The sequence below is a fragment of the Nycticebus coucang genome, chromosome 3 (genome assembly GCF_027406575.1).
Source record: "Nycticebus coucang isolate mNycCou1 chromosome 3, mNycCou1.pri, whole genome shotgun sequence".
Classification (NCBI taxonomy): domain Eukaryota; kingdom Metazoa; phylum Chordata; class Mammalia; order Primates; family Lorisidae; genus Nycticebus; species Nycticebus coucang.
The window spans coordinates 27,904,722-27,932,436 of NC_069782.1; positions in this window are offsets into that span (position 1 = coordinate 27,904,722).

Consider the following 27,715-nt stretch of genomic DNA (forward strand, 5'->3'; position numbering starts at 1 on the left):
ATAAATCTTCCACACTGTTTATAGGAAGATTCCCAGCATTATCAAGTCTAGCTAAAAACTACCAGTTTGCAAATTATTCATCCCTTGTTGCTTCTAATGCTGAATCTATGCATTCGAGATTTTGGATGCATAGATCTTAGTCCAAGATTTTGGACTAAGTGAGCACATGTGGTTCGAGGTCTTATTTCCTCATCTTTTCCAGATGATCTCATGTGAAAACTTACTCAGACACGCAGGTACATATTACTTCTCACTTTGAACAAGTCCATCTATAGCTGACCATACCCTCCACACCCAGTGATGGTGAACTCATGTTAATAGCTAATGGGCTAACAGCCAACATTAGCTCAAGGGGTTGGCTACTGTCCAAGGTAAATCAAGATGCCAAGGAGGTAGGAACATAAAATATGTTAACAAAATCAAATTCAAGGACAACTGTCATCCAGAGCCAGTTGTGCAATTGGTATGTACATAAATGCTGGCCAGACAAACTCAGTCGCTGGCTATTCTGCATAAGTTACCTCATGTCACAGCTACAATACAAAGGGAAAAATGGCACTACTTTTCAGTTATATGAAAAGTGCAGACTACATTCAAACTATTGCTGTCTTCATTGAAACGTGTCCAACCAAGCTCTGTGTGTCTTTAGTGTATTTTGTTCTATCTTTTATCATTTGAGGTCATTTTACCCAGTGGCATTCCATGGGCACTTATGTGTATGTGGGAGCAGAGATGATGAAAAGGATCCATTTTGGATAAAACAAAGACAAAATAGGATTCTTTACCGTGAGTTTTTTCACAGCCTTTAATATGTTAATATGACTGTAGAGCTTCCAAAAGTACTTAGTGTTTATTGATATAAATGACCATAGTATACACTCTTTAAAGTAAAGAAACAACATATCATTAATGTATAAATAAATGTTTTGTCTCTTTCCTGACTGGTACCTTCTATGAAAGCTTCTAACAAAGTTTATTCGGCACCTTCCCTCAATCTGATATTTACATCAGGGTCTTTACTATACATACCCTACTAGTCTGAGGTAGAAGACCCAGAGTGTCTGGAGTGAGAGATTCTCATCAGACAGAGACAGAGCTTTCTTGAAGTTTAAAATGTTGGAAAGGAAGAGGAAGAAAACAAAAGGTCCTACAAGGGTAGGCGGTATCCAAGATTGTTTGTTAGGAAGCTAAGTACAAGAAACAGGGGAAATATAAAAGTTGTATATGACAAACCCATAGCCAATGTCATACAGAATGGGGAAAAATTGAAAGCATTCCTGCTTAGGTCTGTCACCAGACAAGGTTGCCCACTGTACTCACTTTTATTCAATATAGTGCTAGAAGTCCTAGCCAGAGCAATCAGACAAGAGAAGGGTATCAAGGGTATCTAAATGGGGACAATGGGGTCAAACTATCACTCTTTGCTGATGCTATGATCTTATATCTAGAAAGCCCCAAATATTCTGCCAAGGTATTTGTGGAATTGATAAATAAATTCAGCAAAGTATCAAGATACAAAATCACGAATCAATAGTATTCCTATATACTAACAACAGTCAAACAGAGAATAAAATCAAACACTTAACACCTTTCACAAAAGCAACAAAGAAGATAAAATACCTAGAAACATACATATTTAATCTAGAAGGTAAAAGATCTCTATAGGGGGAGAACTATGCATTACTGAGAAAGAAAATCACAGGGGATGCAAACAAATGGAAAAATATACCATGTTCATGGATCAGTGGAATCAACATTTTTAAATTGTCCATATTAGCAAAATGATCTACAGATTCAATGCAAACTCCCTTAAAATACCAATGTCATTTTTTTGCAATCTAGAAAAAAAAATTCTACTCTTCATATGAAACCAGAAAGAGCCCAAGTACTTAAAGCAACCTTAGGCAAAAAAAGACAAATTGGGAGGTAATTGACCAGACTTCAAGCTATTCTACAAGGCTACAGTAACCAAAACAGCATGGTATGGGCACAAGAACAGAGACATAGACCAATGGATCAGAGAAGAAAACCCAGATATAAGACCATCCTCATACTACCACCTGCTCTTTGACAAAGCAGACAATAACATATTCTATTCAATAAATGGTGCTGGAAAAATTGGATAGCCACAAGTAGAAGAATGAAACAGAATACATACCTCCTACCAGTCACAAAACTTACTTCACTATGAATAATAGACTTAAACCTAAGGCATAAAACTATAAGAGAATGCTAGAAGAAAATATTGGAAAAACTCTTGTAGACATCAGCCTAGGCAAAAAATTTATGAAGAAGACCTCAGAGGCAACCACCACCACAACAAAAACTAATAAATGGGCTCAGCACCTATGGCTCAGTGGCTAGGGTGCCAGCCACATATACTAGAGCTGGCAGGTTTGAATCTAGCCTGGGCCTGCCAAACAACAATGACAATAACAACAATAACAACAAAAATAGCCGGGTGTTGTGGCAGGTGCCTATAGTCCCAGCTACTTGGGAGGCTGAGGCAAGAGAATCACTTAAACTAGGGGTCCTCAAACTGTGGCCCACGGGCCACATGAGGTAGTGTGATTGTATTTGTTCCCATTTTGTTTTTTTTACTTCAAAATAAGATATGTGCAGTGTGCATAGAAATTTGTTCATAGTTTGTTTGTTTTTTAACTATAGTCTGGCCCACAAACGATCTAAGGAACAGTGAACTGGCCCCAGGTTTAAAACGTTTGAGGACCCCTGACTTAAACCTAAGAGTTTGAGGTTGCTGTGAGCTGTGACAACTCAGCACTCTACCAAGAGCAACATAGTGAGACTCTGTCCCTCCCCACCCCCGAAAAAAAATTAACAAATGGGATCTGATTAAATTAAAAAGCTTCTGCCCAGCCAAGGAAACAATCAATAGAGCAAACAGACAACCTACAGACTGGCAGAAAACATTTGCATGCTACACATGATAATAAAGGCTGATAACCAGAATCTACAAGGAACTCAAGAAAATCAACAATAAAAAAATCAAACAATCTCAGTAAAAAGTGGGCAAAAGACATGAATATAAGTTTTTCAAAAGAAGATAGCCTATGGCTGGGCACCTATAACTCAAGCGGCTAGGGCTCTATAGCCATATACATCAGAGCTGGCAGGTTTGAATCCAGGCCCGGCCCGCCAAACAACAGTGACAACTATAACCATAAAATAGCCAGGCTTTGTGGTGAGTGCCTTTAGTCCCAGCTATTTGGGAGGCTGAGGCAAGAGAATCGTTTAAGCCCAAGAGTTGGAGGTTGCTGTGAGCTGTGATGCCATGGCACCCTACCCAGGGTGACATAGTGAGACTCTGTCTCAAAAAAAAAAAAAAAAAAAAAAAAAAAGAAGATAGCCTAATGGACTTGGCACCTGTAGCTCAGTGCTTAGGGTGCCAGCCACATACACCAGGGCTGGCAGGTTCGAACCCAGCCTGGGCCTGCTAAACAACAATGACAACAACAACAAAAAATAGCTGTGTTGTGACGGGCGCTCTACCGAGGGTGACATAGTGAGACTGTCTCAAAAAAAAAAAAAAAAAAAAAAGAAAAGAGAGAAGATAGCCTAATGCTTAATAAACATATGAAGATAATGCTTAACATCTCTAATCATCAGAGAAATGCAAATCAAAATTACAAGGAAGTATCACCTATCTCCAAAAAAATGGCTTTTATCAAAAAATCCCCAAACAACAGATACCAATGTGGATACAGAGAGAAAGGAACATTGATATACTGTTGGTGGGACCGCAAACTAGTTAAAACATCTATGGAAAGTTTTATGGAGATTCCTCAAAAAACTAAAAGTAGACCTACCATTTGATCCAGCAATCCCAATATTGGGTATTTACCCAAAGAAAGAAGTTATTTTACCAAAAAGATATATGCATTGAAATGTTTATTGAAGCACAATTTACAATTGGAAAGATGTGAAACCAACCCAAATGCCCATCAATATGCAGGGTGGCCATAAAGGTCATGTGCAATTGAAAATGGCACATTATTTTAAATTGCACATGAACTTTATGGCTGCCCTGTATAAATGGATTAATAAAGTGTGGTATATATACTACAGAGTACTAGCCAGCCATAAAAAACAAAACAAAGCAAAGTGGTAAACTAATGGAATACCTTTTGTAATAACCTAGATGGAACTGGATACCATTATTCTAAATGAAGTTTCATAAGGGAAAAACAAACATCACATGTACTCACTATTAAATTGAAACTAATTGATCAGTACCTATGTACACATTTGGTAGGAAAACTCAATGAAAAGCAAATAGGTAGGAGGTGGGAGAAGAGGGATTGGAATTTATGACTAATGGGTACAATGCACACTATCCAGGTGAGGGGCACATTTATAACTTTGACTAAAACTATATAAGAGCCTTTCCTGTAAGAAAAACATTTATATTCCTGGTAATATTCTGAAATTAGTGATCACACTTGCTTCCTGAACAATGTATCTTTGAATGCTTACCCTGACTGCCCACATGAGCCCTGGGATTTGTTCAAGTTACAACAGAACAACTCTGCACAAGTATTCCATAAAATATCTTTAGAGAAATTATGAATAACACTGTTTTTTAACTTACACAGTCAGAACTAGAGATAGGCAATTAAGCAAAATACCATATTTATTGCTTTTGGCCCAAGAGCATTTTAAAATTTATAGAACAAAGATTAGAAACAGTGGCATTAAAATTTTTTTTTGAGTGTTGAAAACAAAACTAAGAGTGACTTTTTGAGTAAAAGGTTACATTTTAGATATTGATTTCATGAAAGAAAACATCAGAGCGCTACTTTCTCACATAATTTCAACTGTTGCTTTGATTAAAACATAAATTTGTCAATTCAGATAAAACCTTTAATAACTCCATTTTAAATTCATAAAACATACGCCATTTTTTTGCTTATTATGGATACCCCTTGTATTAATGTAGCATACTATCTCATCTGATTGTTATGATTCAATGAATTGATGTATGTAAAACTGTAAAGCAGGATCCATCATTTAGTTAGAGCTCCATACGCTTTTATTACCAAAATTTACCACTTTAAAACACACTTTTTTGCATTTTTTGCAATATCTAAAGTTGGGATGATATTTGCTTAAGTCTGCTTAAGCTGCTATAACAAAGTGCCATAAAATGGCTTGTAAACAACATAAATTTATGTCTCACAGTTTTGGAGGCTGGGAAGTCCAAGATCAAGGTGCTGGAGGATTCAGTGTGAGGTGTGCCTCCTTATATATGCCATTTTCTCACTGTAACCTCCTCATATGACAGAGCAGAAGAGGCACATACAATCTCTTTTATAAGGGCACTAGTCTCTTGGAGACTCTGCCTTCATAAGCTGGTGATCTTCCAAAGGCCCTCCCTCCAAATATATTGGGCCTTAGGATCTAACCTTTGAATTTGGAGGTATATAAACATTTACCAGGAATGTCCAACTTTTTTTGTTCTCTGTTGGATATTGGAAGAAGAGTTATCTTGGGCCACACTTTAAACACACAAACACTGTGTGGGTGGAGCGAGATATCAAAATAGAGACATCTTCTTTGCCAGCTACTTGGTGAGAGAGGAGACAGAGGATTTCAGCCACGTCTGGCTAGGGGAACCTACCCAGAAACATCACTCAAGGGGCACAGTGAAGCAACAGGAGACTTCAGGAGCCAATGTGTAGGTCTGGAGCTAAAGAGGACCAACACAGAGGGCAGGTGTTGGGGTATGGGCAGAGGTTGGCTGGTGGCCCTCCCATGGAGGACTGGAGGTGGGAAAAGGCTGTCCTGCAATTTTTGTTTTTGGACTGGACTACTCTCGGGACTTCCTTGGAGGAGCAAGGGAACTCCAGCAGTTTCAAGCAGCTGAGATTGAGTGTTAGGTGAGGTGAAGCTCCCATCAGCTTGGTTATGGGCAGGCTGCCATTGTGGGAAAGCTGTGCATAAGAAACAATCCACAGGGTTTGAAAAACTATCTTCAGCCCAGGATTCTGGATCCTGTTAAACTAAGCTTCAAAATTGATGGAGAATTCAAATCATTTACCGATATGCAAACATTGAGGAAATTCGCCACAACAAGACAAGCTCCATAGGAAATACTTAGACCTATTCTCCACATTGAACATCATAATGGACCACCAGCAAAGTAAATGCCCACAAAAATAAAAGACAAAACCTAGCTCCCATAATGATGCAAAGAATAAAGCTAAGCAACAGATTTTGACAAAATGAGATGAATAGAACTTCACCACACTGATCAACTCTCTCAATTGATGTAAATGGGTTGAATTCTCCCATTGAAGAGGCACAGGCTGGCTGATTGGATAAAAAAGCACAAGCCATTCATATGCTATATCCAGAAATGACACCTAACTTCAAAGGACAAAATAAGACTCAGGTGAAGGGTTGGAAAACAATATTTCAGGCAAATGGAAATCAGAAGAAAGGAAGGATCACATTCTTATTTTCAGATACAAGTGGGTTTAAAGAAACCGAAGTTAAGAAAGACAAAGATGATCACTTCATACAGGTGAAAGAAAAATAAGAGGATATTTCAATTCTAAATGTTTATCCATCCAACATAAATGCTCCCAGATTTATGAAACAGACCTTAAATTGAGCAGTGTGATATCCTATAACACCACAATAGCAGGGAATTAACACCCTCTGACAGAACTGGATAGATATTGTAAACAGAAACTAAACAAAGATAGAAGGGATCTAAATGTGGCCCTAGAACAAATGGGCTTAATAGACATATACAGAACACACCATCCCAAAGCTAAAGAATATCCTTATCATCAGCCCATGGAACATTCCCCAAAATAGACCATATCCTAGGACACAAATCAAATCTCAAAAAAGTTAAAAGAATTGAAATTATACTGTGTATCTCCTCAGACCACAAGACAATAAAGGTGGGACTTAACTCCAACAAAAATTTTCATCTCTACACAAAGGCATAGAAACTAAACCTTAGGCTAAATGATAGTTGGGTCAATGAAGAGATAAATGAGGAAATTATTAAATTTCTTGAACATAACAATAACCAAGCTACAAGCTACCAAAACCTGTGGAATACTACAAAAGCAGTCCTAAGAGGGGAATTTATCACATTAGATGTCTACATCGGAAAACAGAAAGAGAACGTATCAGCATCCTAATGAATCATCTTAAGGAAATGGAAAAGGAGGAGTAATCCAATCCTAAACCTAGCAGAAGAAAAGAAATAACTCAAATTAAATCAGAGATAAATAAAATTGAAAACAAAGAATCATTCAGAAAATTAATGAAACAAAATATTTGTTCTTTGAAAAGATAAAATTGATAAACCATTAGCCAGATCAACTAGAAACAAAAAAGTAAGATGTCTAATAATCTCAATCAGAAATGAAAAGGGGGAAATACCAATAGATACAACAGAGATACAAGTGATTATCTCTGACTACTACAAGAATATTGATGCACAGAAATTTGACAATGTGGAGGAAATAGACCAATTCCTGGAATCACACCATCTCCCTAGATTTAACCAGGAAGAAATAGCTTTCTTGAACAGACCAATAGCAAGCACTGAGATTGAAGAAACAATAAAAAAATCTTTGAACAACAACAACAAAAAAAGCCCTGGACCAGATGGCTTCACATCAGAATTCTATCAAACCTTCAAAGAGGAGCTTAACCTGTACTGCAGAACCTATTCCAAAACACTGAGAAGGAAGGAACCTTCTCGAATATGTTCTATGAAACAAACATCACCCTGCTTCCAAAACCAGGAAAGGACCTAAATGAAAAGGAAAAGTACACACCAATTTTACTAATGAATAGTGATGCAAAAATACTCAACAAAATCTTAGATAGATTACAATAGATTACAGCTACACATTAAAAAAAGTATACATTATGATCAAGTAGGCTTTGTCCCAGGGATATAAGTCTGGTTTAATATGTACAAGTCCATAAATGTAATTTACCATCTCAATAGAAGCAAAAACAAAGACCATGTGATCCTCTCAGTAGATGCAGAAAAAGCATTTGATGAAAAGAAATTTTTTTATTAAATCATAGCTGTGTACAATAATGCAATCATGAGGTAAAATGTGCTGGTTCTATATACAGTCTGAACTGTTCCTAACAAGAACATGTCAGAATATAGGCATAGGTGGTACGTTTCTTAAACTTATTGAAACCATCTAGGACAGTTAATATTATGCTGAATGGAGTAAAATTGAAAGCTTTTCCACTTAAAACTGGAACCAGACAAGGATGTTCTCTATTGCTACTACTATTCAACGTAGTTCTGGGAGTTCTAGCCAATCTGAGAGAAGAATATGAAGGGCATCCAGATGGGGGCAGAAGAAGTCAAACTCTCACTCTTTATCACTGATATGATCTTCTACTTAGAGACCCTCAGAGAGTCAACCACAAGACTCCTGCAGTGATCAAGAAATATAGTAATGTCTCAGGGTATAAAATCAATGTCCACAAATCAGTAGCCTTTGTACACACCAATAACAGCGAAGTTGAGAGACTAATCAAAGACAACACCTCCCCTTCACAGTAACTTAAAATAAATGAAATACCTAGGAATATACCTAACAAAAGAGATGAAGGGCCTCTACAAACAAAATTATGAAACCCTAAGAAAAGAAATAGCTGAAGACATTAACAAATGGAAGAACATATCATGCTCTTGCCTGGTAAGAATCAAAATTGTTAAAATATCTATATACACAAAGCAATCTACAGGTTCAGTGCAATCCCCATTAAAGTATAAATTTCTTTTTTTAAATTATATTTTATTATTAAATCATAGCTGTGTATGCAATCATGGGGCAACCATACACTAGTTTTATAGACCATTTGACACATTTTCATCACACTGGTTAACGTAGCCTTCCTGACATTTTCTTAGTTATTGTGTTAAGACATTTATATTCTACATTTACTAAGTTTCACATGTACCCTTGTAAGATGCAACATAGGTGTAATCCCACCAATCACCTTCCCTTCACCCATCCTCCCCCTCCCTCCCCTCTCTCTCCCCCTTTCCCATATTCTTAGGTTATAACTGGGTTATAGCTTTCATATGAAAGCCATAAATTAGTTTCATAGTAGGGCTGAGTACGTTGAATACTTTTTCTTCCATTCTTGAGATACTTTACTAAGAAGAATAGGTTCCAGTTCCATCCATATAAACATGAAAGAGGTAAAATCTCCATCTTTCTTTAAGGCTGCATAATATTCCATGGTGTACATATACCACAATTTATTAATCCATTTGTGCATCATTGGGCACTTGGGCTTTTTCCATGACTTAGCAATTGGGCTGCAATAAACATTCTGGTACAAATATCTTTGTTATAATGTGACTTTTGGTCTTCTGGGTATATACCTAGTAAAGGAATTATAGGATTGAATGGCACGTCTATTTTTAGATCTCTAAGTGTTCTCCAAACATCTTTCTAAAAGGACTGTATTAATTTGCATTCCCACCAGCAGTGTAGAAGTGTTCCCTTTTCTCCACATCCACACCAACATCTCTGGTCTTGGGATTTTGTGATGTGGGCTAATCTTACTGGAGTTAGATGATATCTCAAAGTAGTTTTGATTTGCATTTCTCTGATGATTAAAGATGATAAGCATTTTTCATACGTCTGTAGGCCGTGCGCCTGTCTTCTTCAGAGAAGTTTCTCTTCAAGTCCCTTGCCCAGCCTGCGATGGAATCACTTGTTCTTTTCTTGCTTATACGTTTGAGTTCGCTGTGGATTCTGGTTATTAAACCTTTGTCGGAGACATAACCTGCAAATATCTTCTCCCATTCTGAGAACTGTCTACTTGCTTTACTTACTGTGTTCTTGGCTGCGCAGAAGCTTTTTAGTTTGATCAGGTCCCCGTAGTATATTTTTGAAGCTGCTTCAATTGCCCTGGGGGTCCTCCTCATAAAATATTCGCCCAGACTGATTTCTTCAAGAGTTTTCCCTTCACTCTCTTCTAGTATCTTTATAGTTTTATGTCTTAAGTTTAAATCTTTAATCCAGTGAGAGTCTATCTTAGTTAATGGTGAAAGGTGTGGGTCCAGTTTCAATCTTCTACAGGTTGCCAGCCAGTTCACCCAGCACCATTTGTTAAATAGGGAATCTTTTCCCCACTGAATGTTTTTCATTGGCTTGTCAAAGATCAAATAACGGTAAGTAGCTGGATTCATCTTTTGGTTCTCTATTCTGTTCCATACATCTGCCTCTCTGTTTTTGTGCCAGTACCATGGTGTTTTGATCACTATCGATTTATAGTATAGTCTGAGGTCCGGTAGTGTGATTCCTCCTGCTTTGTTTTTATTTCTGAGTAATGTCTTGGCTATTTGACGTTTTTTATGATTCCATATAAAACAAACGTTTTTATAACCAGAATCCACAGAGAACTCAAACGTATAAGCAAGAAAAGAACAAGTGATCCCATCGCAGGCTGGGCAAGGGACTTGAAGAGAAACTTCTCTGAAGAAGATAGGCGCATGGCCTACAGACATATGAAAAAATGCTCATCATCCTTAATCATCAGAGAAATGCAAATCAAAACTACTTTGAGATATCATCTAACTCCAGTAAGATTAGCCCATATCACAAAATCCCAAGACCAGAGATGTTGGCATGGATGTGGAGAAAAGGGAACACTTCTACACTGCTGGTGGGAATGCAAATTAATACATTCCTTTTGGAAAGATGTTTGGAGAACACTTAGAGATCTAAAAATAGACGTGCCATTCAATCCTATAATTCCTTTACTAGGTATATACCCAGAAGACCAAAAATCACATTATAACAAAGATATTTGTACCAGAATGTTTATTGCATCCCAATTCATAATTGCTAAGTCATGGAAAAAGCCCAAGTGCCCATCGATCCACAAATGGATTAATAAACTGTGGTATATGTACACCATGGAATATTATGCAGCCTTAAAGAAAGACGTAGACTTTACCTCTTTCATGTTAACATGGATGGAGCTGGAACCTATTCTTCTTAGTAAAGTATCTCAAGAATGGAAGAAAAAGTATTCAACGTACTCAGCCCTACTATGAAACTAATTTATGGCTTTCACATGAAAGCTATAACCCAGTTATAACCTAAGAATATGGGGAAGGGGAAAGGGAGGGGAGGGAGGGGGGAGGATGGGTGAAGGGAAGGTGATTGGTGGGATTACACCTACGGTGCATCTTACAAGGATACATGCAAAACTTAGTAAATGTAGAATATAAATGCCTTAACACAATAACTAAGAAAATGCCAGGACAGCCATGTTAACCAGTGAGATGAAAATATGTCAAATGGTATATAAATGGCACCATTGTATGGTGCCCCATGATTGCATTAATGTACACAGCTATGATTTAATTATAAAAAAAAAGAAAGAAAGCTAATCATGGTATGTAACATGAATGATAACCTTTGAAATTTGATTAAAGATTTAAAATCATAATATAATGTAATATAACTGGTATTAAAGTTCTCATGTTTGGAAAAAAAACCAAAAAAACAAAAAACAACCCTGTATAACCAACGCTATTCTTAGCAATGAAAACCAAGCTGGAGGCATCATTCTACCAGACTTCAGGTTATAACACAAGTCCACAGTGACAAAACAGCATGGTGTGGGCACAAAAATAGAGCCATAGACATATGAACAGACTAGAAAACCAAGGGATGAAACCAGTTTCTTATCACCACATGATCTTTGATAAACCAAACAAAAGCATACACTGGGGAAAAGAATCCCTATTCAATTCAATGTTGTAGAACTGGGTAACCACATGTGAAAGACTAAAGTTGTACCCATACCGTTCACCACTTACAAAAATTGACTCAAGATGGATAAAAGATTGAAATCTAAGACATGAAACAATAAAAATATTAGAAGAAAGCGTGGGAAAAATTCTCGAGGATGTCATCCAGGAGAAAGATTTTATAAAGAAGACTTCAGTGGCAATTGCTACAACAAACACAAACAAATAGGATTGAATTAAGCTGAAAAGCTTATGCATAGCTAAGGCCACAATAATTAAAGCCTATAGAGAACCCTCAAAATGGGAAAAGATATTTGTGAGTTACAAATCTGACAAAGGCTTGATAACTAGAATCTACAGAGAACTCAAATTAATAAAGAAAGAGCAAACAATCACATCTATCACTGGGCAAGAGACAGAAACTTCTCTGAGGAAGACAAATGACTAACAAATATATGAAAAAATTCTCATCATCCTTAATCATCAGAGAAATACAAGTCAAAACCACCCTGAGATATCACCTAACTCCAGTAAGATTAGCTCACATCACAAAGTCCCAAAGTTACAGATGGTGAGAAGCGAACACTTTTATACTGTTGGTGGGACTGCAAACAAATACAGCCTCTTTGGAAAGAAGTATGGAGAATACTCAAATAACTCAAATTAGACCTCCCATTTGATCCTGCAATCTCATTGCTAGGCATCTACCTAGAAGAAAAAAAAATCATTTTATGATAAGAACATTTACACTAGATTGTTTATTGCAGCTCAGTTTACAATCCCCAAGATGTGGAAACAACCTAAGTGCCCATCGACCCAGGAATGGATTAACAAACAGTGGTGTATGTGTACCATGGAATACTATTCAACCATAAAAAATATGGAGACTTTACATCTTATGTATTAACCTGGATGGAGTTGAAACATTCTTCTTAGTAAAATATCACAGGAATGGAGAAGAATCCAATGTACTCAATGCTAATACCAATATGAAGTCAGTGGATGATTTAATACATACCCACATAAGAGAAAAACTCAATTCAATTCAAGTTGGGAGGAAGGGATGTGACGGAGGAGGAGGGGATGTGATGGAGGGGGAGGGAAGAGAAAGGATTCTTTTCCCCAGTAAGCTTTCCTACAGTAAGCTCCTTAATTATTATTAAGGGAATATGAAATAGATGCTGGCCTACCAAAACGCAACAGGAGGAGGGGAGGGGATTGATGTTCTACCACTTAATGACACAATGTAAGGGAATTGGCGCACCTTTTGGGTGTGGGACACAACTACAAGAGGGACTTTACCTAACATATGCAAATATTGTAGCCTAGTTGTTTATACCCTCACATTAACCTGAAATAAAATAAATAAAATTTTAAAAATAAAAAATAAATACACAAACACTAACAAAAGATGATTAACAACCACATAAAAAATGTTCCACTACTTTTTGTCATATCCAACACCTCAGATAAGCAGAAAAACTTCTCACAAAATCTGCATGCAGCCCAGGGGCCACAGGTTGGACACCCCTGATTTAAACCATATGTGTGCCATAAATTGGTAGCATTTTTTCCTTTATAGTGGTACATAAAATAATAGTGTTTCTAATAATTGATGTGGTCTTTGATTGAGTAGGATATTAATATGTTGTTACTCTATTCCTTTCCTCCCATAATTTTTAGATATTACTATATCTAAAGTACTGTATTTTTGTATTCTGCAAATGATTACCTTTTTATATAATAATAGTCGAAATATATGCATACGTCATGCACTATTTTAAAAAACATAAAGTACTACCCCTCTACCCTGTCTTGGTGAAATTCAGCAACTATTTCTAACAAGAACATGTACAAATATAGGCACAGGTGGTACATTTCTTAAACTGATTGAAGCCATCTACGACAATCCCATAGCTAATATCATACTGAATGAAGTAAAACTTAAAGCTGTCAGGGTAGGAGATGTTATAGATACCCAAGGTTTAAGGTAATATTTCATCCATTTCCTAACCCTTGAGGAGTATCTGATAAAGGAGTTGAAATAACAAATTAATCAGAAAAGAGACTTCAAGGCTGAGAAAGATAAGGAAGACAAGCCATGGTATTGAGTAATGAACCTTGTAAAATACATAGATATTTTCTTAATGACATCCATGTAAATAACTTATTTAATAATAATCTCCATTTCCTTTAATATCTGCAGTAGAAACTTTGGTTACCTGCATCTGTATCACTTAGGGGGTTTTGGTTGCAACTCTTTCTTGCTAACTTAAGCAAAAAGGGATAGTTTGGGAGGTTCCCCAGCAAAAAGAACAGGCTCAGATAGCAAACTCAGCAATGGCTGGAGAGCCAAGCTCGGCACCAAGACAACGTGAGGGATCTCCACCATGTCAGGAATACCTGCTTTCTCTTTTGGGAGCTACTGCTGGACAAAATGGATTTACTGTTTTTCAAACTGATTGTCTTTCTGATCAAGACTGAAAATGCAGGGAAGGAACTCATAAAGGGTTTGGGTTGTATGCCTGCTTTCTGATTAGCAGAGAGCAAGGCACTTAAAGTCTTACCTGGCCAGGTGAGGTGGCTCATGTGTGTGATCCTAGCACTCTGGGAGGCCAAGATGAAATGGCTGCTTGAATCCAGGAGGTGAGGCCAGCCTGAGTAAGAGCAAGACCCTGTCTCTACTGAAAATAGAAAAATTAGCAGGGTGTGGTGGCAGGTGTATGTAGTCCCAGCTACTCAGGAGGCTAAGGCAGGATGATCGCTTGAATCCAGCAATTTGAAGTTGCAGTAAGCTCTGATGATACCACTGCACTCTAGCTTGAACAATAGAGTGAGACTCTGTTTCTAAACAAACAAACAAACAAAACCAGAAAAGAAATCTTATCAGATTGCCTCTAAGGGAAGAGACAAATTCCCCAAAAGAATTTATTATTAAGGGAACATGAAATAGATGCTGGCCTACCAAAAACTCAACAAATGCCCACTACCAATTTATTTATTTATTTGTTAATTTTTTTTGAGACAGAGTCTTACTCTGTTGCCCTGGTTTGAGTCCTATGGCATCATAGCTCACAGCAACCTCAAGCTGTTGGGCTGAGCAATCCTCTTGCCTTAGCCTCCTGAGTACAGACCTGTGCCACTATGCTGACCAGTTTTTCTATTTTCAGTAGGGATGGGGGTCTCAATCTTGCTCAGGCTGGTCTCAAACTTCTGAGCTCAAGCAATCTACCTGCCTCAGCCTCCATGAGTGCTGGGATTACAGGCATCCTGCTACCAATTTAAACAGTGACAGCAAGCAGTTGGTTGTTCTACCATGCTAAACTTCACAACCAGTACGAAAATCCCCTGTAAATTGGAAAGAGCTTTAAGCAGAACTTATAATGCTTAGATTGGAGAAGACATCCTCCCTGGTGTAGAACTGTAAATAAAGGAGAACCCAAGGAAAGCATGGGTGGGGCAAATGCCATCCAGCCCCATCTATAACATTCACACCCCACATGGAGAACCAACACGGTTGAAAACACAGGTTGTAAGGAAAGCCACTTGCTGAAGACACTCCAGATTTCTCCTTTATCCTTGACGTGCTTACCCAGATATGAGAGCTGCATGATCTTACAGGTCAATGGCATTAGCTCATGTTCGAAATACTCGAATTTGTTTTAATACACAAGATTAATTATAGCTGGTGGCATGACTTACACATGAGATGATTCACCGCGTGCATGCAAACAACCTTGGCTGCTCCCAGGGTTGCATGAGTCAACTTGCTTCCATTAACCTGGATGAATGCTAGGAGGCCTTATTACTATCACCTGGCTTTTTAGGTGTTTTGTTCTGCTCCCAGGTGCCGTTTTCTCCTTCCTGACTCACCTTCATCTCCTGGCCTTTGTTTTTGCAGTCCTACTGATTCCACAGACAAATGCCTACTCAGGGGTACATGCTCCTGCTGTGGAGAAAAACCAACCAAAGCAGAGCTGCTGAGCTTGTCACCTGCTTTCTTGGCAGGAGAGCAAGATGTTAATTTTTGCAAAGGCAGCTGTGGCAAGAAGCCTGCCCCTCAGACTTAGCAGAAGCAGAGGGGGGAATCAAGGCTTCATGTGGATCTAATCTACGAAAATCTCTGGGAGGAGTCTTTGTTTCCACCAGCCCCTTCTTAAAAGGTGTGTTCTATTATAAGTGCACTTATTGAAGAGTTATCTTTTCTACTCTGGCTTAAATACAATATTAAAGACGTAGAAAGCCAGCAGTAATTTAAAGGAAAGTTGCCAAGCTGATATTTTTTTATAAAACTGGCTACAGGAGACTGAGGGAACTTGCTTGCTCGATACGGTATTTCCACATAGGTAGCGCTTTGATGAATGTTTTTGCTTATTGGTGTGTGAGTGAGTATTACACCCATGGCAGATCCCCTGCAGAGGCAGGGCTGACAGCTCCAGGGAGCACTTACCTCTAAACTATTTGCCTTGTCCCAGCTTGTACTTTGCAACCCAACTTGCTCCCCATCCTTTTGGCTCCCGAGCTCTGGCTTTTCCATTTGTGACCTTGCCTCCCTTCTTGAACCTCTCACCTGGCAGCAGTTTTCTGATCACCGCCTTTCTTGATGAGAGATTAGATTTTCCTTCTGGCCTTGTTTTCCTTCTGCTTCCAGCTCAGCCCTCAGCACCTTCACCATCTCATCTTGGACCCAGGATGCCCACACACAGTGTCTGCCTCAACTCTGTGAGCAGAACCCAAACGTGTAAGGCAAAAACAAAAATAGTGTGAGGAACTTAAGGTCTGTTGAAGGAAACAGGGCCTGCCTATACTGACCAGCAATATTTTAGAACACACAAAAATGTTCAGACACGGGGGACTGGTATGCCCAAATTTTGGAAACAATTTTGCCGACTAGGGGGTAATAAACAAGATCTATTTCCCGTGTGATTCCAATCAGTTGCTATTGTCAGCCTTGGTAAAGGATTGTAAAGCTGCTTCTGGGGTGAGCAGAAAGGAGTATCTTGATCAATTAGTGAGATCAGCCTCGAGCAAGGCAACATGCTTTTGCTATCCTTGCCAAGACCCATGGACTGCTTAGAAATTTTTAAGTGAGAGAGTTTTAAAAGTGAAATCACTATTTTAAAGAGATTAATTAGGCTCTGCAGAGAATTGATTAGAGGACTGGATGTTTCCAGAGAAACAAAAGGCTCTTGTCTTGTTAAGAAACGACAAAAATGGCAAAACATAGTTTCCCCAAATCAGGGAGAAAGATAACATAAACTGGAGGGTACAGTTTTCTGGGAAGGAAATAGCGATAGCCAGTGGGGATTAGCTGGACCCAAGCAGAAGGTCACAGTGGCAGAAGCCGTGATCCCTTGTCCCTCCTGAGAAGGGACCAAGTCAAAACATCAGTCCCCCATCACCGGTCCAATTCTGAATAGGTATCAGTATTGAGGGAAGCAGAAAAACACATGTAATGCCACTTGGCAGTGGGGAGAGTTCTATATTCTTTCCTTCCAAGCCATCAGCAGATGGAAGATTTGGACCCCTGGGATGGGGCTGGAAAAAACAAGGATTCATGACAGTCCATATTTGGATGGCAATTAAATATGAAAATACAATAGAAGGGATGGATCAACATATCTTAAGAAGATAGAATTTAAAAATAAAATGAATAGAATTTTGTGACTATAAAAAAATGTGAAAAGTAGAAGTGACTCTATAGTTTCAGATCTAGGAGGATGGAAGTGTCCTTAAGAGATTTAGGGAAGCAGCTGGATTGGAGTATAGGAGAATAAATACTAAGTCTTCCTCAATATCTGGCTTCACTTTTCCTATAGTCCTAGAATTGCAGATTTTTAGCAGGGCATATTATAGCCCAGTATAGAGATTACCTTTCCAAGTCTGTTTTGAGGCTCAGTGCCTGCTTGTAAGTTGTTGCCTACAGCAAGGAACACATGCAAGTTCAGGGTTGTACCCTTAAAATGAGGATGCACGACTTCCTGCTCCCTTTTCCCCCTTCCCACGTCTTAGGTGGCCCATGAGATGATGCTGATGAGTCAGGGGAAGCTTGTGGACAAGGGCAACTTTCTAGAGGCAGAACAGCAGGGAAGCATCTTGGTCCCTGACATGGTCATAGAAGCCCTGGACTTCTTTACACCTGTTACAGAGGTATGGGGGTGAGAGAGATTCTCCATATTTTCTAATTCCCTATCAATATGGATCTTTGTTTCATCTTCACCTATATCCCAACTTTTACAAGGTCTGACCTCTGTAAGCAATGTACTAAAAGTTACATGCCAGGATAATCAAGCATTTCACAGTGAGATGATTGAATTCCTCTTTGTCGGTGACTCTCAACCAACTTTCCTGATGCCTCCTAATGCTATGATCCTTTAATACAGTTCCTCATGCTGTGGTGACCCCCACCATAAAATTATTTTCGTTGCTACTTCTTAACTGTAATTTTGCTACTGTTATGAATCATAATGTAAATATCTGATATGCAGGATGTATTTTCATTGTTACAAAGGAGTCGCGACCCACAGGTTGAGAACCGCTACTCTATGCAATCCTCTTGGTAATCAGAAAAATGGAAGGGATGCCAGAAAACTAGAGACAACCAAAGGTAGGGAAACTTTTCTAAAAGAAGAAGAAGAGGTGGGTCCTGGCAGTGAGAGCTTGGTAAACATGGAGCTGGTAAACATGGTAAATACTTCAGCTTCTAGAACAGGAAGATCCACTCGCATTTGGAAGGGAAAGCGGTGACCACAAGAGCCAACACAAGCTCATAAAAACCAAATACCATCTCCTGCTTTGATTGTGATCTCAGCCAGGTAAATTAAGTTATGTCTGTGCACTTAACATATCTGAATTTCTGCAAGGCATTTAGCAAAGTCTATCTGAATTTGTTTTTGAAGAGAATGGAGGAAATGGTAGATGATGGACCAGGTGGTCAGGTGCATGAGTGGATCTGGATCCACAAGGCAGGAAAGTACTGGTGAGACAATGCCGCAAAACGGGCCCAGTACTCACAGTCCATTAATAGAAGTCCAGACTGCATGATGGGGAGAGAATGCACAATTGGAAGCTATGTCCCATTTATGGTGCCTTAAGAAGAGATGATGACAGATTTCTGTTCATCTCAAGAAGAGCAACAAGGATAAACTTGAAAGTAAGGAGCTGAGAAAATTGGAAGACCTTTAACTTGAAGAACAGACATGCTGGGAAGAGGGCTGTGTGATGGCTACTGGCCCTCAAACATCTTAAGAGTTGCTCCTTCAGAAAGCGCTATGTGGTTCCGTTGGCTGAATGTTTTCTGTGCGGTGATGCCATGATTTGGTGGCAGACTGGGACTGGTATTCAGAGAATTGTACCCCTGGGCTCTCCTGGTGGCAAGCTGCTTGAGGACCATGTTTTGATTCTGGCTCTTGGGTCATTTATGCTCCAATGTGAATGCATTTTATTAGGCTCTGTTCAGAAGAAAAGGATCACTGGAAGTGGGTGAGGGTTGGAGACACACGATTCCCACCTTTCCCTCTCCTCCTAGCCATCCTCTTTTCTTCTCCCCCCCCAATGCATCCTTCTCACTCACCCCTACCCACAATGAATCTCTGACTTCTCTCACTCCATTATCTCAGCAGTTTATGAAGGGGAAATAGAACTGTCAAAGCAATTGAGAAGAGGTTTGGTAGTGGGTAAAGGAGCTCTAGAGTCTAGAATTAGGATCAGAGAATCTGGATTTTTGGTCTCTCTCATGCTGACACTGACTTGCACCAAGCACTGTGCTAGGGGCTTGACACAAAGCATCCCATGTGACCATCACAGTAACCTTATGAGATCATTACTATTATTGCCCCTAATATATAAATGGAGAACTACAAGTTCAGAGGAGTTAAATATTGTCCAAAGTCACTAGGTATGAGTAGTGAAGCCAGGGGGGCAAATCCAGGCTGTCTGATGCTAGAAGCTGACTCCTCCCAGGACACCAGACAGCTCCTTCCAGCAGTCACAGGTTTCTCTTTCTTAGAACCTAGAGCCTAGGAGGAGAGTCGGGCTGGCAACGGGTCATCTGAATACAGCCAGATACCATCAGGGGAAATGTGGGGTGCTATGGGGCATGCAGCAGGGCCAAGGAAATGCTCTGGAGAAGAAGTATTACCTGTATAGAGTTTCCAAAGATGAGTCAAGTATGCCAGAAGAAGTGAGGTATGCTCCACACACAGAACCCAGAAGAAGCCAAGAAGAAATGAATAGAAAAGAGAAGATGACCTATTTGTATAAATGCAAGCAGTTTGGCATGTCTACAGTATAGAGGGCAGGCAGAGAAATAAGGCTGGGAGGGTAGATGGGGCCTTAGCATCAAGGGCCTTGTATGCTCATGTTAGAAATTTCGGTTTTGTCTGAGAGAAGTGGGAGCCACTGAAGGATTTTAAGCAAGAAAAGGATATGAACAGATTCGTGTATTAGAAAGATCACTCATTGGCTAAGTAGAAAAATTGATGTAGCAGCCACTTTCTTCCTAACAGAACCCCTAGCTTGTTTTGGAATCTCCTTCTTTTGGGTGGCCACATGCATGAGGGGACTCTACTGGAGGGCTTTGGGAAAGATTTCCTCCTACTAAGAGAAGCACATGAGAAGAGATGGCCTTTTCTACCTCTGGACTTTGGAGAGACAACACCAGGTATGAATAAGGTGAGCACCTACTGTTACTGAAATCTCAGCATTGTCCACGAGACCACATCAGAAGATCGGAGACAAGTGGTCAAGAAGACGGAGAGAGAGATTTATTACTGTGCTGGCAAAGCAGGAAAAAGTCAGATCATCATCTCAAAGTTCAAATTTCTGCTTCTGGGCAGAAGCACAGAGCTTTTAAAGGATCTGATTAGTCCCATAATCCCACCTTTGGCTGAAACAATCTTGTGGAGGCCCAGATTAATCCCATCTTGGGCTAAAATGATTTTTGTGGCTTCTCCCCAGACAATTCCCTTGAACTATCTTCTGTGGCACAAAGAACAAAGACTTTCCCATCTCTCCTGGCCACTGGCCTGAGGCAGAGATGCATGGTTCAGTTCCCAAAAAGAGTGGGGGATGTTTGGCCCTCCCTTCTGTAACACAACCAGCCTGAGGATGAAGCTACCATGTGGGCCAGTTTGAGGTTGAAAGGTGCAGAGGGAAGTGGAGTCAGAACCTTAGTGCTCTGACCTGGAGCTGCCTGCCCCACAAGGAACCCACTGTTCTGTGCAAGCCAATTTTACTCGTGGTTTTCTCACAGCCCAGCACCCTAACTGATACTTGAAACAGGCAGGTGGCAGGGATGCAGCCACTAAGGTAATCAGAGAAAAAAATGACGGTGGATTGGCCGAAGGCAGTGTCCTGGGAATAAAGAGAAGTGGCCTGATCCCTGTGACAGCCTGGGGGAAGAATCTATTGAGCATGGTGCTTGAAAAGAAGTGGGGGTGATGAGGGAGAGGGCAGGGTTTAGGAATTCACTCCATTATGTTTTCCTGTGACTTCCATAGTAAATTTACACATGTTATTCTAAGAGGTAGTCTCTGTTGGATGTGTGATGTAGGGTCTGACTGAAGGAATTCCTCTGCTTACTCCAAGAAGTCAGCCCCCCTGGGGAAGGTGAACATCTGTAGCTAACTTTGTGGACATCAGCTTCCTTTTCTGCTTATGAATAGTCATGGAAGTTTCATTCTGAATATATCTTATTAGCTTGTGTGGGCTGAGAAGGTATCCCCCTCCTGCTGATCCTTTTGGAGAGCACCCTATGAATTCAATTCTAAAGAAAATACTATACCCCAAGGCCTAAAAGCCAGTGGCCTCCTTCTATATTAGCCCTGGTTTGACTGCAGGCAAAGCTAGACTAGGTCCTGTTTTGGTCCAGAGGCTGGACTTCAAATCACAGTCCTTACTATAGTAATTCTCTCTTTCCTCCAACACTACATCCAGTGGGGTCTGTCTTTAATTTGGCAGGTTGGGACTGTGTCTTTAATTTGGCAGGTTGCCTCAAGATCTCTTTTGCTGTTGCTGCTACAGGGGAGCCATTTGGGAAGGCTTGCTATTGTCCCTTGGCTGGAGATGCCCCATCTGCCCTTCGGGATCCACTTTCCTCCCTGTGTGGGTACATGAGGTTGACATGTGGGGCCTCAATAGACTCCTGTTCCCTGAAGTGTCTAGTTGGGTTGGGCCAATGCAAGTGTCAGCAAGAGATCAGAGTGAGGGAGGACAGGGAAATAAGAGTATTGGTTCCTTTAGCTCCTTTAGTTAGGGGCTTTGCAGACAGCCTACCTACCTTGTACAAAACTCTGGCTGTCTATGGATTCCAATAACTGTTCCCTTCCTTTGCTCCTTCAGGCTTAGGATGGTGGATAGTATCTTACTAGCTCTGCAACTACACAGCACCCATGGTTTCTCTGTACCTGGAAAATAGCCCTTTATTTAACTCTACTCCAAGTCTCCCAGCTTCAATGCATTCTCTCTTTTCTGCCAGGATCCTGGCTGTGTGTGCTTTTCATTATGTTTTGCAGGGCATTGGAGAAAGAGATGTCAAGACAAAAGTAAATGTGTAAGGAACATGATGAGAATCTTACCCTGAGGAGGAGAATGAGAAGGACAGTCGGATGGCAGCATTCTAGACTGCTGCATAAGCTAAAGGAAGTTTGGCAAGGCTGGTGAGCTGTTCTCAAGCTGAAGTTGTCCATCAGAGGGGTCTCAGGTCCCTAGAAGGGGCCTGCCTGAGCATTCCTGCTGTGTTCAATCACTAGCTGGGGGAGGCCCAGTGGACGTGTGGCCTCTGTGCAAATATGGCAGTGTACTTCAGAGCACACCTGCCTTGCTGTGGTTGGAGGTCTGCGAGGCACATTCTCGTGGCCACCATTTTTAGCACCATTCCTACCCCAACCACCAAGTCTGTTTTTACCTTGCTGTAACTATTTCCTCTTCAAAGAGGGTTGCAATATATTTCAAAATGTGCTTTCTCTGTCAAATGACAATGCCAGGGCAGCCCACCATGGAAAGACTGGCTAGCTGACCATCTCCCAAATGGCCTGAGAGAGTATCATGAATTACTTTATAAATCCAAAATCATCAGCAGTCCAATAATTTGGTAAGCTCAAAACCTGATTTTGTCAGCACACGTGCCGTTCATCTCCCAGAGTAGGCTCATGTTAATCATATTTAAGAGGCTGATGTTAAAAATCAGAAACTCTCTTTAGAAAGCCAAGATCTAAGATCAATACATTATTTCTCTATAGAAGCTAAATGATAATCAGGAGTCTGCCTGCTGAGTGTGATGTCAGATAAAGGAGAATTGAATAAGCCAAAGGTTTACAGCAGCCAAGTAAGCTATCTAGTACCTCATTAGTGTCTGAAGGAAACTGGAAATATTTTATACCCAAATATATTTCTTTGACATATTTTGCGATGGGTCTCACAGATGGAAGTCATACTGCAGAGTTGTCTTTTGTGTGTGTTTGTGGGGGTTGGGGAGAGAGGGCATTTGCGTCTGGACAGAATGTCCATTCATGCAGCCAGGTCTTTCCTTACCTGAGCTAGGGAAGATTAACTGAGAGTCTGACACCTTTAAAGGTCAGAAAAGACATATTTACCATCCATTTTCTCTGAGGGATGGCACTTGTAAGATTTCATTTCCATAACAAGATCACCTTTGCTAGCAAAAACCTGTTTTACTGCTTCTGAGAGTGCAAGTAGGGGGAAGAAGATGGGGTGGTGGGTCAGGCTGGGGCCAGAGGACGCAGCTGGTCGGGTTGGTCTAGGCCAGGCATCCTCACACTGCGGCCCGTGGGCCACATGAAGCGGTGTGAATTATATTTGTTCCCATTTGGTTTTTTACTTCAAAATAAGATATGTGCAGTGTGCATAGGAATTTGTTCATAGTTTGTTTTTTTTTTAAACTATAGTCCGGCCCTCCAACGGTCTGAGGGACAGTGAATTGGCTCCCTGTTGAAAAAGTTTGAGGACACCTGGTCTAGGCCCTACGTGATCTTCACTTCATGTCTCCCATTCTTGCAGTTTTGTAAATTCAGCTTTAACCTAAAAGTGTACATCTTGAGTAGTTTAGGACAATTGATTTAAGAGAGTAAGTTTTGAATTGGAATGATGTTTTGGGCTCATGGGTTATGCTGATTATTGTTTAATGGGGGTTATATTGATTATTATTGTTTAAGATAAGGGTTAACATGGTTTTTACATTGAGCTCTCATGTATGAAACTCTGTTTTTGGAAATGGAAGAAGAGAACAGTCTTGAAGAGGCTACTCTCACTCTTCTCCAGAATTGCTGGACTTCTGACAAATGAAGTTTGGTGGACCTATCCCCTTCTCTGCATATTAGCTGACAGTGACAGATAGCCAGACCCTCTTTATCTGGTAACATTTCCAAGCCTCTAATCTTTAAAAAAGTCTGTATCTCCTTGAGGAATTCAGTTTTCATTCTGAAAGCTCCCCTGTTTACTGGTTAAAATAAATTTCTATAGACATGATTGCAAGAGGGACTTTACCTAACAATTGCAATCAGTGTAACTGGCTTATTGTACCCTCAATGAATCCCCAACAATAAAAAAAAAAATAAATACAAAATAAAATAAAATAAAATAAATAAAAAATAAATAAATTTCTATGTTTTTCCTCCTATTAAATGGTCTGCCTCATGTCAATGAACCTTCCTAAGGCCAAGGGCCTTGCTGCCCCATCAGATAGGGACGGTCTTACAGAAAAGAATGGACAGACACAGTGTTACCCTCTGCCTACCCATTAGGAATAACATTGTATGCTCAAAATCCATTGGCTAAGCCTCCTTCTCTGTTGGGCAGGGTGGAACAAGCACTGCCAACATTTGTCTCTGTGTCTCTCTTCCTTCTCTGCCTCCATTGTAACCAGCACTTCCTGGTGCACCACCAAATCCAGCTCTTCTGGGGAAGGAAGACAAGGGTGGAGTACCAGTTTCCCATCTCAGTCCCACCTACCTTAATTCTATACCAAGTGATTGCTCACACCTGGGGAAGAGGGACAGTCCTACCAATCTACCAATCAGAAGTTAGCATGCCAACCAAAAAAGGATGTGGAAGACTCTCTAGCTCCTGGGCCTAGCAAAAGGTACAATAGAGTCTTGAACAGCAGCTCTCCTCGTTAATTATCATGTCATTAGCTTAAATCTACATGGTGGTCCACCCCCCATCATGGGCTCTCAGAGAGGCTCATGGGAGGTCCATATGCACAGTGAGACTCTGTACCAAGGTGACCTCTGAACCATGAGGTAGATCCAACCCAGGTGGCATAAAAGAGAATCCCAGGCCATCACCTTTGTCTTTCTGCCTTTTTCTTTTAGTGACAATAAAGGCTCATTTACTGTCAATGGCAAATATATCCTGCTTTGTAAACAGAGTAACAAATTGCTCTGTAAATCTATCTTTCTCTTCCTCCATAAATTTTGTTTTGTTCTTGCCTTACTTTGGAGCATCATTTTTGGATGAAAAGTGCTCCAAGAACCAAGGACCCAGCCAGCTGCCTGAAACATCTGCTTTCTAGGACGCAGGTAGCTTCCCTGAAACCCAATACTACCACTCCCAGCGGCTCCAGAGGTCTTGGAAGTCATCTTATCTTTTTCCATTGACCTTTCACATCTAATCTCATAGTATTATTGCAGTTTATTATTTAAAAAGTCAGTCCTCAATCATGTAACCTGGCTTATTTTACCCTCAATGAATCCCCAACAATAAAAAAAAAAAAGTCAGTCCTATTTTCTCCATTTCCAAATTTTGGGGTCCTTAAATACCAACAATAGTCAAATACTGTCCACAGGCTTCCTTTTCTTTTCAGGGCCCTGGGCTGAAAAGAAGAGCCACAAGGTAGATTCTTAGGTCCATTTGGTTTTAATCCCTGGCAAAAGGCACCCTTCAAATATGTTTTCTTTCCCTATTAATGGAGTCTCTGTGGTTCCTTTTCCCAGGGTTGTGGCTGAGAAGAGCAAAAGAACCATTGGCAAACACTGGGCCTGTCTGATTCCCCACATCCAGATATACAACCAAGTAATTCTGCAGGCAAACTTCTGCCTCCACGGAGCCTGGAGGGAGGAGGCACCACTCCTGGCAGGGAGAAATCTCTTCTCCCAATTTGGAAAATAGTCCTGCCTATAATGGTGTCAACTGCTCCTTAGGTAAGTAAAGGAACATTAAAATTCCCAACTCCTTATTCAAAAGGGAAGGAGGCTGAGTCATGCAACACTCCCTTCCAAATTAATAGCTGTTACCAGCAATATGCATCCACCAGATCCCCACAGAAAGACAAAGTTCTTAACCACCTGCAAAGGATTACCCCTGGAGATTATTCATAAGGAAATTCTTTGTTGGCTTCCCATAAGCAAGGGTAATGAAAATTGTAACTTTAGATGTGTAGGCTAAGTCTAGCTCCATTCTACACTAATAATGTTGATCACAGGTTTATCTTTCCAGGTGCAGAACAGAGACCAGACAAGACTAAGCAAGCATTCTTCCACCCAACCTGGGACATCTGCATAATTTATAACCAATGCTTCCTTCATTCCCTGTTACTCCTTTAACATTCACCTTATCTTATGTAAAACAGATTTTCTTGGTCTCATGAAAATGTAACTATTTTGTCTAACTACTCACTCCCTTCCTCTTTGTTTCTTGATGTATGCTCTATTCCCTTTAAAACCTGAATTCTTGAATCCTGCTTAGGAAAAACAAACATGGATTTGTCTGTGTTTTTTCCAGGTATGTCCTCAAACTTTGGCTTAATAAGCCTTCATTGATTAAGACTTTGCCTCATCACTCATTTTGGGTTGGAGGCATATGTAATATAGAAACACGCTTTGGGGGTTTCCTCTGGTCACACTGTCCTCCTTGGCCTTAGCCCACATTTTTCTAGTAATGTCCTTCATACATGTCACCCAGCTGTGTTAATAACATGCAACCAATTCTCCTGTCACACTTGCGGCTGCAAGTGAGCCTTGCCTACATGTCCCACATGATCCTATTCCAGGTCCACATAGCCAGCTGGAAGGGCATTTCCCAGCCCTGTGTCTCTGCTTCCTCAGAGTAAGGACCAGAAAAGCTATAAGACTCATTTGTTTTTGGTTAAATGTGTATAGAGCAGGGATAAAGTCCTGAGAATCAAGAAACCCAAACACTTAATCCTCTGGAATACAGCTGCCTCCTCCTTTTAAAATGGTAATGTAACATTTGGCCCCACTCAGCTCCCAGAGCTCTTAAGAGGTAAAATGTGATAATAGATAGGAAAGTGTGGCAGCTAATGGGCAGATTATAAAGGGCTCGGTTTACAGACTAACGGACTGCATCTGAGGTAGGTAATTGGAAAAAAACAAAACAAAACAAAACAAAAAAACCCTGCAATCTGGAGGAATGGTTGCCCATGAAGAAGTCTTCAGCAGATCTCAGCAAACTGATCAAAATAGAATATTCCCATTGATGAACTTGCTGGGTTCCCTCTGGGCTCCCATAGTACAGCAACATCTTATTTGGGGGTTTGTGGCTTTATTTGTTTGACTCACTTGTACCCAAGCTTCTCCTCAAAAGCTTAGGACTTAAACTAAGAACACTTACAGTTACAATCAAAGTGGGTGGAGGGAGTTTAGGACTCTTCTGATTTCTAGGGATGGAAACCACTTCCCATCTCTAAATAACTTAGTCAAGCAATAGGGAGTTTTGGAGGTCGATTCTCATAACTGTGAGAAGGTGTGAAGTATAGCTGACCATCAGGGCATCTGAGTTGGGGACTTGATCTCTGCTAATAGACTTTTCCCTCATCTCCCACCACCCCACACTTCATTTTCTTAAAATGATCTCTTTTAGACAGGCAAAAGTCACCTCATTGAGATTAGGGTGTCAGATCACACATTTTCACCTCCAAAACGACACCAATTCCCCTCTCTTAGT